A 12546-nucleotide genomic window follows, 5' to 3' on the forward strand; every position below is an offset into this window, starting at 1 on the left:
TATATGAGGGATTACAGAGTAGATAAATATAGAACTAGCTATGAGTTCGTCTAATATCATCTCACACATGAGGTGCAAGTCTGATCTACTACTTTGCACTAGAAAACTCTGAGTAGAGCCCAACAGTATATTCCACAAATCGTGAGTGGAGTGCATGAAGTAGTTACAGAGCTCAAAGACCATTTGGTTTGAAATCATTGATAACAGTGTTCTCGCAAATATAGTGCTGGTTCAAGTTCAAGTATGTTTATTGAGATAGGAAAGAAATACATCTCAAAGGGATAGAGTAGCTTAGGCTATTTCTACCCCTCCTAGAGAGTGCTGGAGCTCTTGTTTACATAGTTTACAGTTGGAGTGCTCACCATTATGGGATTCATTACCTGCGTCTACCTCCCGTAAGTATCAATATCCTAGCGTAATTCTGGCAATTATAATGTCACACTGCTGAGTGGATGTTTTGTACTGTCTGTACATATGTTCTCGGCTCTAAACATATAATTCTTTATACTAATGCTTTCTGCTCTTTGAGTGTCTTCTTCTGTCAGCCCCAGTTTCCTGAAATAGTGCGATTTTGACAACTGAGATAGGAATACCTACGTCAAGCTTAGTTTCATCACATGAAGCTTTAGCGGCCTTAACTGTATCATCATGCTGGTCAACACCTGTGTCAGATGGTATCCATGCAAAGGAGATTCTCAAACTCTTGCTTTGTGCACTAATCATGTCGTTCACAATGACTGTTACAACATTCATAGTATCTCTTTTGCATGTTGGGGTTTCAAGTGCTTAAAGAAGTGACCTTGAATCACAGAAAATTACTCCTATATTTTACAATGTTAATAGCTAGTTGTAGTGCATCGAATTATGCATGTGTTGAGCTGGTGCGATGGGTAATTACTATACAGCTGTGATGGGTAATTACTGTACGGGTGTGATGGATAATTACTGTACAGGTGTGATGGAGTAGGAGAGTTAATGACTGGTCCCATTTTTTACATTTTTGGCCGAGATGGTCTCCTTCAGCGCCTTCAGCAGCCAGCACATCTGCTCGTTCATTCCCACATATTCCAACATAGGAGGGGATCCACAGAAACTTGATGACTCTTCTCTGATTGGTAAGTACTCTCACAGCTCTCTTAATTTCAGCGACTATTGCAAGATTTTCTGCCCGATTTTTACTTAGGCTTTGCAGTGCTGCTTTTGAATCGGTGCAAATCACTGCACCATTAGTGTTCCGTTCAAGAAACCTTAACGCCATAACAATGGCAGTTAGCTTTGCTTGCGTTGAAGAGGCATAGTTCTCAATACGCGCTTTTTTTCATTGCCATTTCATTGATGATGATCTTGCATGAGTCATCCTCCCAGAGAGGTAACCTCTCTACAGGCAGGAGCTCACGGGCTTGCTCAAGCAGGTGAAGATCTTCGAGGTAGCAGACTGATCTGTGATGCCATTTTTTGCTTCTCCTGTTTCCCCCTGAAAGTAGCACAGAGCTCAGTTTTTTTCATTGTAATGGGGATCTTTGGCTATCCTAATTGCAAGCTTAGCATTCAGCTCCTTAATTCTGCTTTTAACACTGGGAAGGGACAACTCTCGTAGATTAGACGTTTAAGATAAGACACTCGCCTGGCGTTCCGCGAGCGCTTTGTCATGGGTTCATATCCTGGCCGGGGAGGATTTACTGGACGCAAATCCTTAACTGTAGCCTCTGTTTAACTCAACAGTAAAATGTGTGCAGGCGATGAGTCACAATAACGTGGCTGAAGTATGTTGACCAGACCACACACTAGAAATTGAAGGGACGACGACGTTTCGGTCCGTCCTGGACCATTCTCAAGTCGATTGTAAATTCACTGATGATTTTACTGATTCAGTAAAATGTGTACTTGGTTGTAAATAGACACTGCTTTCTCAAAGCGGTGAAGTTTCTGTGGGAAGAAAACGTATTACTAAGAGTTGAGTCTAACCGCCTAAGTTGCGCGCGCACCGAGCGGGGTACTTAAAAGCGCACCCACGAACTCTGCGACCTCTTGTTCGCCTCCTCCCCAGCTGCTACACTACAAAACGCCCACCCTCCTCCCGGGATCCTCTGCATTCCCTGTTTACTTTCCAAGGGAAGACGCTCAAGCAGGTTTCTGGGGACACTTGTTCGATCTTGCAACGAATTTGTGTTATCTTTGGGGGTACTCCACCGGAACCCCCAAAGTGATAAGCCAAGAATACCAAGAATTGTAACTAGTGTAAATTCAAATAATACAACTTTCAATTACTAATTAGAGATGTAACTATTAACTGTAATTGATTTAATACATTATCATTATAACGCCTATCCATTAATATTATTTCTGTATAATAATTTATGGTTATTCACTAATCCTTAGTAGTCACCATAATTAATTATCCACTTTAATTATCTATTTTATTCGTTATAATTAGCTATTATGCTTCTTCATTTAAGGATTATCATTATAATCAATCATTTATTATTATGAGTATTATTATTAATTATTTATTTATATTTAATAATTTGTATTTAATAAGTAATTATTATTATTATTATAAAAATAAAATAAGTCCCCCACTCTCAGCCCGTTTTCTTCCAACCGCAGAAAAAACGATTCTTCGCGGCGGGGATCGTATTCCAGGGACCTGCCCGAAACGCTACACGTACTAGTGGCTGTACAAGAATGTAACAACTCTTGTATATATCTCAAAAAAAAGTTAACCATTTTTATGCACAAAGGATAAATATATATATATCTTACATTTTAACATTGTTATTAATAGATTTAGCTTACACAGATTTTAGAGAATAGGTGTTGACCTTCAAGTTCATGTATGTTTATTGAGACAAGAAAAAAATACATATCAAAGGGATAGAGTATTCTCTCTACACTCTATCACAATATTCTGGTAAACTGGTTGATTGATGAAGATTAAGCCACCCAAGAGGTGGCACGGGCATGAATAGCCCGTAAGTGGTGGCCCTTTTGAGCCATTACCTGTATCAAGAGCTGGTACTGGAGATCTGTGGAGGTGCAACTGCACCCTGCGTGACGGGAGATGTCTCCCGATATATATAAGGTACTCGATTGATTGATTGATGAAGATTAAGCCACCCAAGAGGTGGCACGGGCATTAATAGCCCGTAAGTGGTGGCCCTTTCGAGCCATTACCAGTATCAAAAGATGATACTGGAGATCTGTGGAGGCGCAACTGCTCCCTGCGTGACGGGAGATGTCTCCCGGACCAAGTGGTGTCCAAATGGTGATAAGGTACTCGCATATGCTCTCTTCTTATACTTTATCATACATTGTTCATTACTTGCCACCTTTTGAACTGAGAGGATTAATTCATTAGCTCCCCCACCTCTCACTAATCTAATGGCAGAGGCTACATTTATCTCTGAAATTCTATCCCCAATATTCTTCTTATGTTCTTCAGATACAATTCCATCCTCATTACATAAGAACGAAGGTAACTACAGAAGGCCTATTGGCTCATACGAGGCAGCTTCTATATATAACCACCCAATCTCACTCATATACATGTCCAACCCACGCTTGAAACAATCGAGGGATCCCACCTCCACCACGTTACGCGGTAATTGGTTCCACAAATCAACAACCCTGTTACCGAACCAGTATTTACCCAAGTCTTTCCTAAATTTAAACTTATCCAATTTATACCCATTATTTCGTGTTCTGTTTTGTGTTGATACTTTTAATACCCTATTAATATCAGCTTTGTTATGTCTATTCATCCACTTGTAAACCTCTATCATGTCACCCCTAACTCGAGCTCTGTCAATAGGCCGTTCTACCTCTTCGCCCTTACTTCATAACAATTTCTGTGTTGTAATGAAAAGATTTCATAAAAGATTTCTGTGTGTAAAGAGTTACACTATTCGAACATAAGAATTAAAAATAAAGGAAACTGCAAAAGGCCTATTAGCCCAAGTGAGGCAGTTTCTGTTCACACCTAACCAAATTTGTACGTCTAACTAATCCAACAAAACACACTTATTATATTGCCTCGTAATTTATTCCATAAATCTAAACCCATTTTCCTAAGCCAGGCTGAGAAAATATTTGGAATAACGAAAATTTACAATGAATCTGGCAAGACAAATAAATGGGAAATAAGCAGGAATTTGATGCGCCTCCTAATCAACGAATTGTAAAGGTTCTTTGTAGGTAACAGGGCAGAGGCTGCTTAGATTAGTTCCTTGCCCAGACCAGCGAAGTTGACGGGTTCTGGGAAAGACCTCAGAAGGAATTGCTGCAAGTGACACCGGGCATGTCACATGTTATAGCCTAAGTTACTCTATCCTATTAAATTATCTCCTTAAATTTACTTGAACTTTGCATGCCACATGTGAAGATATATTACGCGGGATGAAGTATTAATGACAATTAAAGTTGGGAAATGCCCCTTAAGAGGATGGATTAACTTATGAAATAACAATGACTTTTTTTTTTTTTGCAGGGCTATTCCTGCGTGGGCCCTAAGCCTCCGGCTGGCCCACTAAGTGTTGCTTATTTCTGTTTTACTTGGGCGGAGTATGAGTATTTATTACTCGTATGGTCGCTTCAATAAGATTTTGCCATATGTGTTTAACAACTTCTGCTCTGTTGAAATCTTAATGGGTTTGTAACTGTGCACTGTGTTAGAACGGGAGATGTGTCCCGGACCAAATGGAGCGATTGATTGATTAAGATTAAGCCACCTAAAAGGTGGCACGGGCATGAATAGCCCGTAAGTGGTGGCACTTTTTGAGCCATTACCAGTATCAACAGCTGGTACTGAAGATCTGTGGAGGAAATGGAGTGATGAGGAAGATTGATTTGATTGATGAAGATTAAGCCACCCAAGAGGTGGCACGGGCATGATTAGCCCGGAAGTGGTGGCCCTTAGTTATTATTCGCCACTCTTATATGCTCAGGCAACACCTCACCGTTCTCTAAAGGTTGACAGGAATAGTATGTGGAAGTTGGGAAAGGTTTGAGTTCCATAATTAGTACCAAGAAGAGCTTTGCTTCTCTCATTAGGCTAATGCGTTTGGAGCGAGTATATTATTGGGATAATCCACTCGCTACAAGATCATCAATCAATATTTGTTATTTGCTATCGTTAGTGAGAATTCAGTTGTAAACTACTATCACAGCTTTAAATGTAGATATGGCAAAAGCTAATAGGCTCTAGGACCTAAACACCAGTCAATAAAGGGTTGAGAAGCGGGCCCAAGAGCCGTAGTTCATCCCGATAAATAGAGTGAGGTGAGTACCTGAGGTAGAACAAAAGAAACTTGACTCATTCTGACCTTTAACACATGTCTTAAGATATGTATATTCAGCGTGATTCATACAGTGCTATAAGTCATCAAACTCGAAATTTTGGTCTGTATTTTATCTATAAGTTGTAAACTACCTTAGGTAGAAAATTCCTAAGATATGAATGCATAAAAAAATCAATATGGCGGCATGTTCAAATGTGTCCTTGGCGCTTTCACAAGTGGGAATGTTCTGCAGGAACTGTACTCAGCCTTCACTTTATAATGATACTAATTTGAATTTTTATATTTTTACTCCTATCTACTATATTCATCATGGAAGTAAATATATTCTTAACATAAATATTTTACAATATAAATGATTCAAAATAAATCATAAATATATATGTAAACTTGGTAACCGAGATTAAGAGAACGGTCTAGCCTCAACTACACATCTCAAGTTATTGAGCTACAATAAATATCTTATTACTAAATATTTAAAATAACGTATGAGTATCAGTAAAATGAACGAAACTTAGAGATGTTGAACGAAAGTGAGGGATAAAGAGAAAGATCGGGAATCCGTGCGTGACGTCAGCGCTTGGGGCCCCGTCGAGTGGCGCCATCATTCGCTAGCCAGGAAGCTCAGGAGTAGGACGTACGGGACGGGGGTCAAGATTTATCCCTCCTGTAACTCTGCGATTAGAGTTGATATTCCTATTTCATATATTGACATAGGCTAGTCAACTCATACTATTTTCATTTACCCCCAGATTTGATTACGGCATTTGATTTTAAGGTAAAGTATTCGGCGGAGAAGGCAGGCAGGCAGGGACGCGTAATGGCCCCCCTTCCACTGTGATTCTCGTGCAGTTTTCTCCCTTTTGTGTCCACCTAACAGGTTTGGCCTCGTTGAGTTAGCCATATGTTTAGTTATCACATGTATACACATCTGAGGAGACATGTATACACATCTGAGGAGCTGGTGTAAGTCTTGGAGTCTGAAGCTTGAAGTGAAGCAGTACTGTGCCTTGAGGGGGGAAGGGAGGGGGAGGGGGGTCTTGTATTCTAAGGTATACACTGGGACACTACTGTATTTAGGATGTATCCATGTATACTGCATATTAATATTCTTGAATTGGTTGAAGGTTGGCAGGAGTACTGGAGCCGGAGGCGACTACCGTGACGACTACCGTGCTGGTGCTCGGGCCGGCCCTTGTGTTAAGTGATTTACTGTGACTCAAAATTAGAAACTTACTAGCTGGCTTCACTACCCCAGCTAGCGTTACTAGACGATAACTAGCCTCGCCACGACGTGTACTCGAGGGGGCCTTACAATGTCTTGGAAGACGTCGGTGGAAGTCTGCCTGGCGGAGGGCGGCGGCGGCGCCATGACACACCGGCCTGGCCACACCTATCCGCCATTGTCTGAAAAGTTATATATTCCGCTTGAGCGATTATTTTGACGGCCGTACTGATGACTTTGTTAGCAAGTGGTTCGTTATAGTAGGTGTACGTTGTCTCAGGGTCCGGTAAGGGTGGGGGGGAATGTCTGGAGGATCAGTGTAGAGGGAGAGGCAGGGAGGGTTGTGTGTACTAGTGGTGACGTGGGCATGTGGCCAGTAGTGTTGTATAGGGTGATGGCCACCAGTGTAGGGGTCTGGTCCCCCTCGTGCCTCTACGTCGCCCCCCTTACCATCCACCTAGGCCTCCACAACACCCACCTAGGCCCCACAGTATCCACCTACACTACCCACACTAGGTCTTTTTTTATTATACAAATTTGGTAGATGAGAAATCTGAGAATGTTGCAACGCTAACCTCGCCATGTCTGATATCTCCCCCCCTTCCCTCCCCCCCCCCACACCCGCTCCTCACCCCCCACACCCGCTCCTCACCCAACCCAACAGTCCCCCCCCCCCACACCCGCTCCTCACTCAACCCAACAGTCCCCCCCCATCTCCCCCACTACTTACCCCCCTCCTATGTCCCCCCCATCCTGCCTGCCGTCCCCATTCTCCGCCCCTTACTCCCCCCCCTGTGTCCCCCCCCCACTTCCAACCGTCTTCCCACCATTACCTCCCTCCCCCCTTCCTCCCTCCCTTTCCGCCCAGCTCTTCTGAACGCTGTTAACCCCCTCCCCTCTCCCCCTTTCCACTTTTGTAAGGTGGCTGTCCTAGTCGTTGCCCTCCCTCTACCTCTCCTTTCACTACCCCTCTACATCATATCGTATGCTTGCTGTTATTCTTTTGTAGTCTTCTTGGTTATCCACTTTTTTTTTCAAATACTCGTTCCACCTCTATCCCCTACTCCCTCTTTCATCCCCTTCATGCTGTGGTCGAATTCTTTCTTCTGCACTCATCCTCCCTTCCTTCTCCCCTACTACCTCTCTTCCCTTCCTCTCTCTCTCCCCCCCTCCTCCCTTCCTCTCTCTCTCCCCCCCTCCTCCCTTCCTCTCTCTCTCCTCCCCTCCTCCCTTCCTCTCTCTCTCTCCCCCCTCCTCCCTTCCTCTCTCTCCCCCCCCTCCCTTCCTCTCTCTCCCCCCCTCCTCCCTTCCTCTCTCTCTCCCCCCCTCCTCCCTTCCTCTCTCTCCCCCCCCTCCTCCCTTCCTCCCTCTCTCTCCCCCTCCTCCCTCTCTCTCCCCCCCCTCCTCCCTTCCTCTCTCTCTCTCTCCCCCCTCCTCCCTCTCTCTCCCCCCCCTCCTCCCTTCCTCTCTCTCTCCCCCCCTCCTCCCTCCTCTCCTCTCTCCCCCTCCCTCCTCTCCTCTCTCCCCCTCCCTTCCTCTCCTCTCTCCCCCTCCCTTCCTCTCCTCTCTCCCCCTCCCTTCCTCTCCTCCCTCCTCCCTCTCTCTCTCTCTCTCTCTCTCTCTCTCTCTCTCTCTCTCTCTCTCTCTCTCTCTCTCTCTCTCTCTCTCTCTCTCTCTCTCTCTCTCTCTCTCTCTTCCTCTCTCTCTCTCTTCCCCTCTCTCCCTTCCTCTCTCTCTCTCTCTCTGTCCTCTCTCCTCGCCCCTCTAGGGCGCCTGACAGCTGGATGGACAGCGCTACAGACCTTAGTAGTCCTAAGGTTCCGGGTTCGATCCCCGGTGGAAGCGGAGACAAATGGGGCTAAATATTTCACCCTGATGCCCGTTACCTTGCAGTAAATAGTACCCTATAGTTACAGCTGCTACGGGCTGCTTCTTGGGAGGAGGGGGGGGGGGGTAACAAGGAGGAGGCCTGGTCGAGGACCGGGCCGGGGGGATGCTAGGCCCCGAAATCATCTCAAGATAACCTCCTCCCTCTCTTCCTCCTCCTCCTCCCTCTCTTCCTCCTCCCTCTCTTCCTCCTCCCTCTCTTCTTCCTCCCCCTCTCTCCTCCCTTCCCCCCTCTCTCTCTTTCTCTTTTTCTCTTTCTCTCTTTTTCTCTTTTTTTCTCTTTTTCTCTTTTTCTCTTTTTTTCTTTCTCTTTTTCTCTTTTTTTCTTTCTCTTTTTCTCTTTCTCTTTTTCTCTTTTTCTTTCTCTTTTTCTCTTTCTCTCTTTTTCTCTTTTTCTCTCTTTCTCTCTTTCTCTCTCTTTCTCTTTCTCTCTTTCTCTCGCTTTTTCTCTCGCTCTTTCTCTTTATCTCTTTCTCTCTTTCTTTCTCTCTCTCTTTTTCTCTCTTTTTTCTCTCTCTCTCTCTCTCTCTTTTTCTCTCTCTCTTTTTCTCTCTCTTTTTCTCTCTCTCTCTTTTTTTCTCTCTCTCTTTTTCTCTCTCTCTCTTTTTCTCTCTCTCTCTCTTTTTCTCTCTCTCTCTCTTTTTCTCTCTCTTTTTCTCTCTCTCTCTCTCTCTCTCTCTCTCTCTCTCTCTCTCTCTCTCTCTCTCTCTCTCTCTCTCTCTCTCTCTCTCTCTCTCTCTCTCTCTTCTCCCCCTTTACCTCTTTTGTTTCTACCTCCCCTTTGCCTCACGCATCGCTTGTGTATCTTTCTCAGTCTATTACCATTGTCAATTATTTTTACCCCTCCCTCCCCCCTTATTCTCTGCCCTCCTTAATTACAGCCGCCGTCTATTTAGGCAGCTGCAAGATTATCCCCGCCTGTGTGATCAGTTCCCTGCCGGCTACCATGTTTAGGCAGTGGTCACCCATCTACACCCTCCCCCATCCCCCAAAGCATATTTAATTTTTCAGTAGCATGTGCGCGTGTTTCTATGATCACGCATATATATCTCGTCTCACCACCCCCCTCAATACTCCCTATGACTTGCTTTCTGTATACCCTCGGTGTTTTGCTCCCCTTTCTGTATACCCTCCGTGACTGTCCTCCCCCCTCCCCCCCCCCCGTTCCCCGTACCATTACTACCACGTACCATTACTACCACGTACCACTACTACCACGTACCACTACTACCACGTACCACTACTACCACGTACCACTACTACCACGTACCACTACTACCACGTACCACTACTACCACGTACCACTACTACCACGTACTATTACTACTACTACGACCCCGTTCCATCCACCATTACTTCTCCATACTATTGTTACTTGCTACCCCCCTCTCCCCATTACCACAGTTTCTTGCCTCCCCCTCACCCCATTCCCACAGTTTCTCCCCCCTCTTCCCCCCCTCATTTTCTTGCCTCCCCCTTCATGACATGGCCAACCCGCCTTTCTTGAAGCCTTACATGAGCTGCCTCCACCTCCCCCATTCCTTACAGTGGTTGCCTCCACCTCCCCCATTCCTTACATGAGCTGCCTCCACCTCCCCCATTCCTTACATGAGCTGCCTCCACCTCCCCCATTCCTTACAGTGGTTGCCTCACCAATCTCCATATCCTCCATGACTGGTCTGCCTCTTCACACTCCCATACCTCCATGACTTGTTCAACGCGTCACCACAACATTCAACCTTCCACAGTTGTGACGCACCCACCCTTCCTCACCATTCCTGCCCCTCCCCCTCTGCAGGGAGCCGCCTCCCCCATTATTCCCCCCTTCCCCTTTCCCCCGTCCAGTCCCTCTTTAGTTATTTTTCGTACATTCATAATCATCCAATAAGAGCTTTTTTCCGTAATTAATGTATTCTACTACTTGATTTATACCAAAAATCCACAACATTTTCTCCCCCCCCCCCCCGTCGTCACCCCCCCCCGTCGTCAACACCTTAGCGGGTTTGTTAGGTTCGGGAATACGTCCTGTTTATATCTAATGTTTTAACGCTTTCGTCTGCCTGTGTAGTCGAACACGGTAAATCGTCATATATAGTCATAAGTGTGATAGTTTCGTTGTATCTAGCAAGGTACCTAGTCTCGTTACGCTGTAAGTTGTGCACACACACACAACTGTTGCGCCTCAGGTAGAGAATCATCAGTTACTCTTGCCACAGGTGTTGAGAATAAATCGTTGGGGACGTAGAATTCAACGGTTGATATTAAAGTTGTCGGTTGTGTGACTGGTGAGGACTGAAGTCGTGACCATATTGCCTTGGGAAGTGAATTGTTCGTTTTCCATTCTATGTACAATAGTTGCACGTTATCTTGCCATTTCCGTGATCAAGTTCAAGTACGTTTGAGACAAGAAAATACCCCCTCAAAGGAATACAGTAGCTTTGGCTGTTTCTACCCTTCTGTAATGGCCGTCTCAGCTTTAGTCATGTTTCGGTATACAACGGACCTCACCACGTGGTCTTGTGCCCCCCTCCATCCCCCCTTTACCCCCCTCCAACTGCTCAGTTCACAGGGGACCCCTCACGGCTTCCGCAGCCACAGCTGCTCACCCTCCCTACCATCCCTCCCGCCATTTGATGCTACCTGCCTTGACGACCACCGTCCTTGTGGCAAATGTCGGATGCTGGGTTTTTGGTACTAAACATGTTCCAGGAAATGTCAGCTAGAAGTATTCTTAACAGTAATCTAATTGGATATGGTGGGGCAGGTAATGTCCATTACCCTGATTTTTTTTATTAAGATACGCATTATTCATTATATTATCTTTAATAATACATTCTATCTGGCATTGTGATCAATTTGGACCGTACGACTTATAATTGTGAGGCTACTAACTCGTCGTTTATAAATGAACCTATTTGTAGTTTTTAATGGTCATGGCCTGGTCAAGGAACCGGGTCGCGGGGACGCTAAGCCCCGAAACCATCTCAAGGTAACCTCAAGGTATGGCGTATGTAACCTTTGATTGAACAAGGTTAGACTCCTTAATTGACTCGTTTTTTTAGTTTGTGTAAAAAAATATACCAAGGCTATGAGGTCAGCAATAATAAGCCGTCTAATGCAACTCCTTTCATTGTATTTTCTGAATACCAGATTCGCATTAATTCGACTTTTTTTTAAGTTATACACTGACAATTATTCAGTACAGGCTGTAAAATCCATTCTGGGTCCTGTAGAGCAGTGGATATACAACCAAAGGATCTCTGGTTCGATTCCCACCTAGGACGAGACGTTTAGGCACGTTTTCTTGCACTTGATTCTTTTATTCAAGAAGTAAATGGGTACAGTGACTCAAGCTGACCTTTTGGTGAAGGTCAGTCGTTGGTCGGTCTGTAGGGGATCCTCGAAACGCCCAACCTCCCAACATACGGGGAACCAAATAGTCGTTGGCTTAGGCAAGGTACAAAAACAAGATGTTAACAGCTTTGACGGCTTGTGGACAAGACAGGTAGTCTCGTTTATGCTGCTGGGGCTTGAACGTATCGATTTTGTGAGCGCTTAAAGAGGAAGCTGTGGTGTGAGATAGTTCACTACGTTGTGCTCTTTTAGCCATTATCATGACAATGTTTGTTAGCATGAATGTCACATGCTTTACACGGGATTGAGTGTTTTTGATAAGTCCATGATAAAAAATGGAAACGTTATTAAGTTCTAATTAAACATTTAGTTTAAGAATATATTCACAAAAGCTTTAAAATATAGTTCTATATAACAAAGCTTGCAAAATTTAACAGCTTTCGTTGTTTTGGTTGGAACAAACTTTAAATGTAGGTTATTAAATCGAAATTGAGGATTACGTTAGTTTCCCCTAGCTGCTGCTGCTGTTTATAATAGTGTACTACAAATGGAAGTCAAAAGTGTTGCTCTTTATATACTCGCCTTTTTGTCCCTGCGAGATCCAGCTTTTGCTCATGAGCCCCGCCTGTCTGTCGGTTGTCTAATGCAAAAACTCCTGGCTTATTTCCCTGTCGTGTCTACTTTTAAAAATTGTGTGAAGCCCACCTCTACATTGTGATCTATTAGTTCATTCTATTTTTACACTATTAAAAAATCTTTCTAACATCTTTATGGCTCTTCTATTTC

The 12546-nt window shown here is 44.4% G+C and overlaps 1 protein-coding gene across 2 annotated transcripts in view; it reads left to right on the forward strand.

Annotated features, from left to right (window-relative positions):
- The first annotated feature begins 5888 nt into the window (after positions 1-5888).
- Positions 5889-12546, forward strand: part of LOC123774066 (uncharacterized) — a 32770-nt gene continuing 26112 nt past the window's right edge. For both annotated transcript variants that reach the window (XM_045768194.2, XM_045768196.2), the window contains exon 1: positions 5889-6072. The gene's annotated coding sequence lies outside the window, so the exon portion shown is untranslated. The remainder of the gene's footprint in view (positions 6073-12546) is intronic.

Source organism: Procambarus clarkii, chromosome 91 (assembly GCF_040958095.1).
Source record: "Procambarus clarkii isolate CNS0578487 chromosome 91, FALCON_Pclarkii_2.0, whole genome shotgun sequence".
In the NCBI taxonomy this organism is placed as follows: Eukaryota; Metazoa; Arthropoda; class Malacostraca; order Decapoda; family Cambaridae; genus Procambarus; species Procambarus clarkii.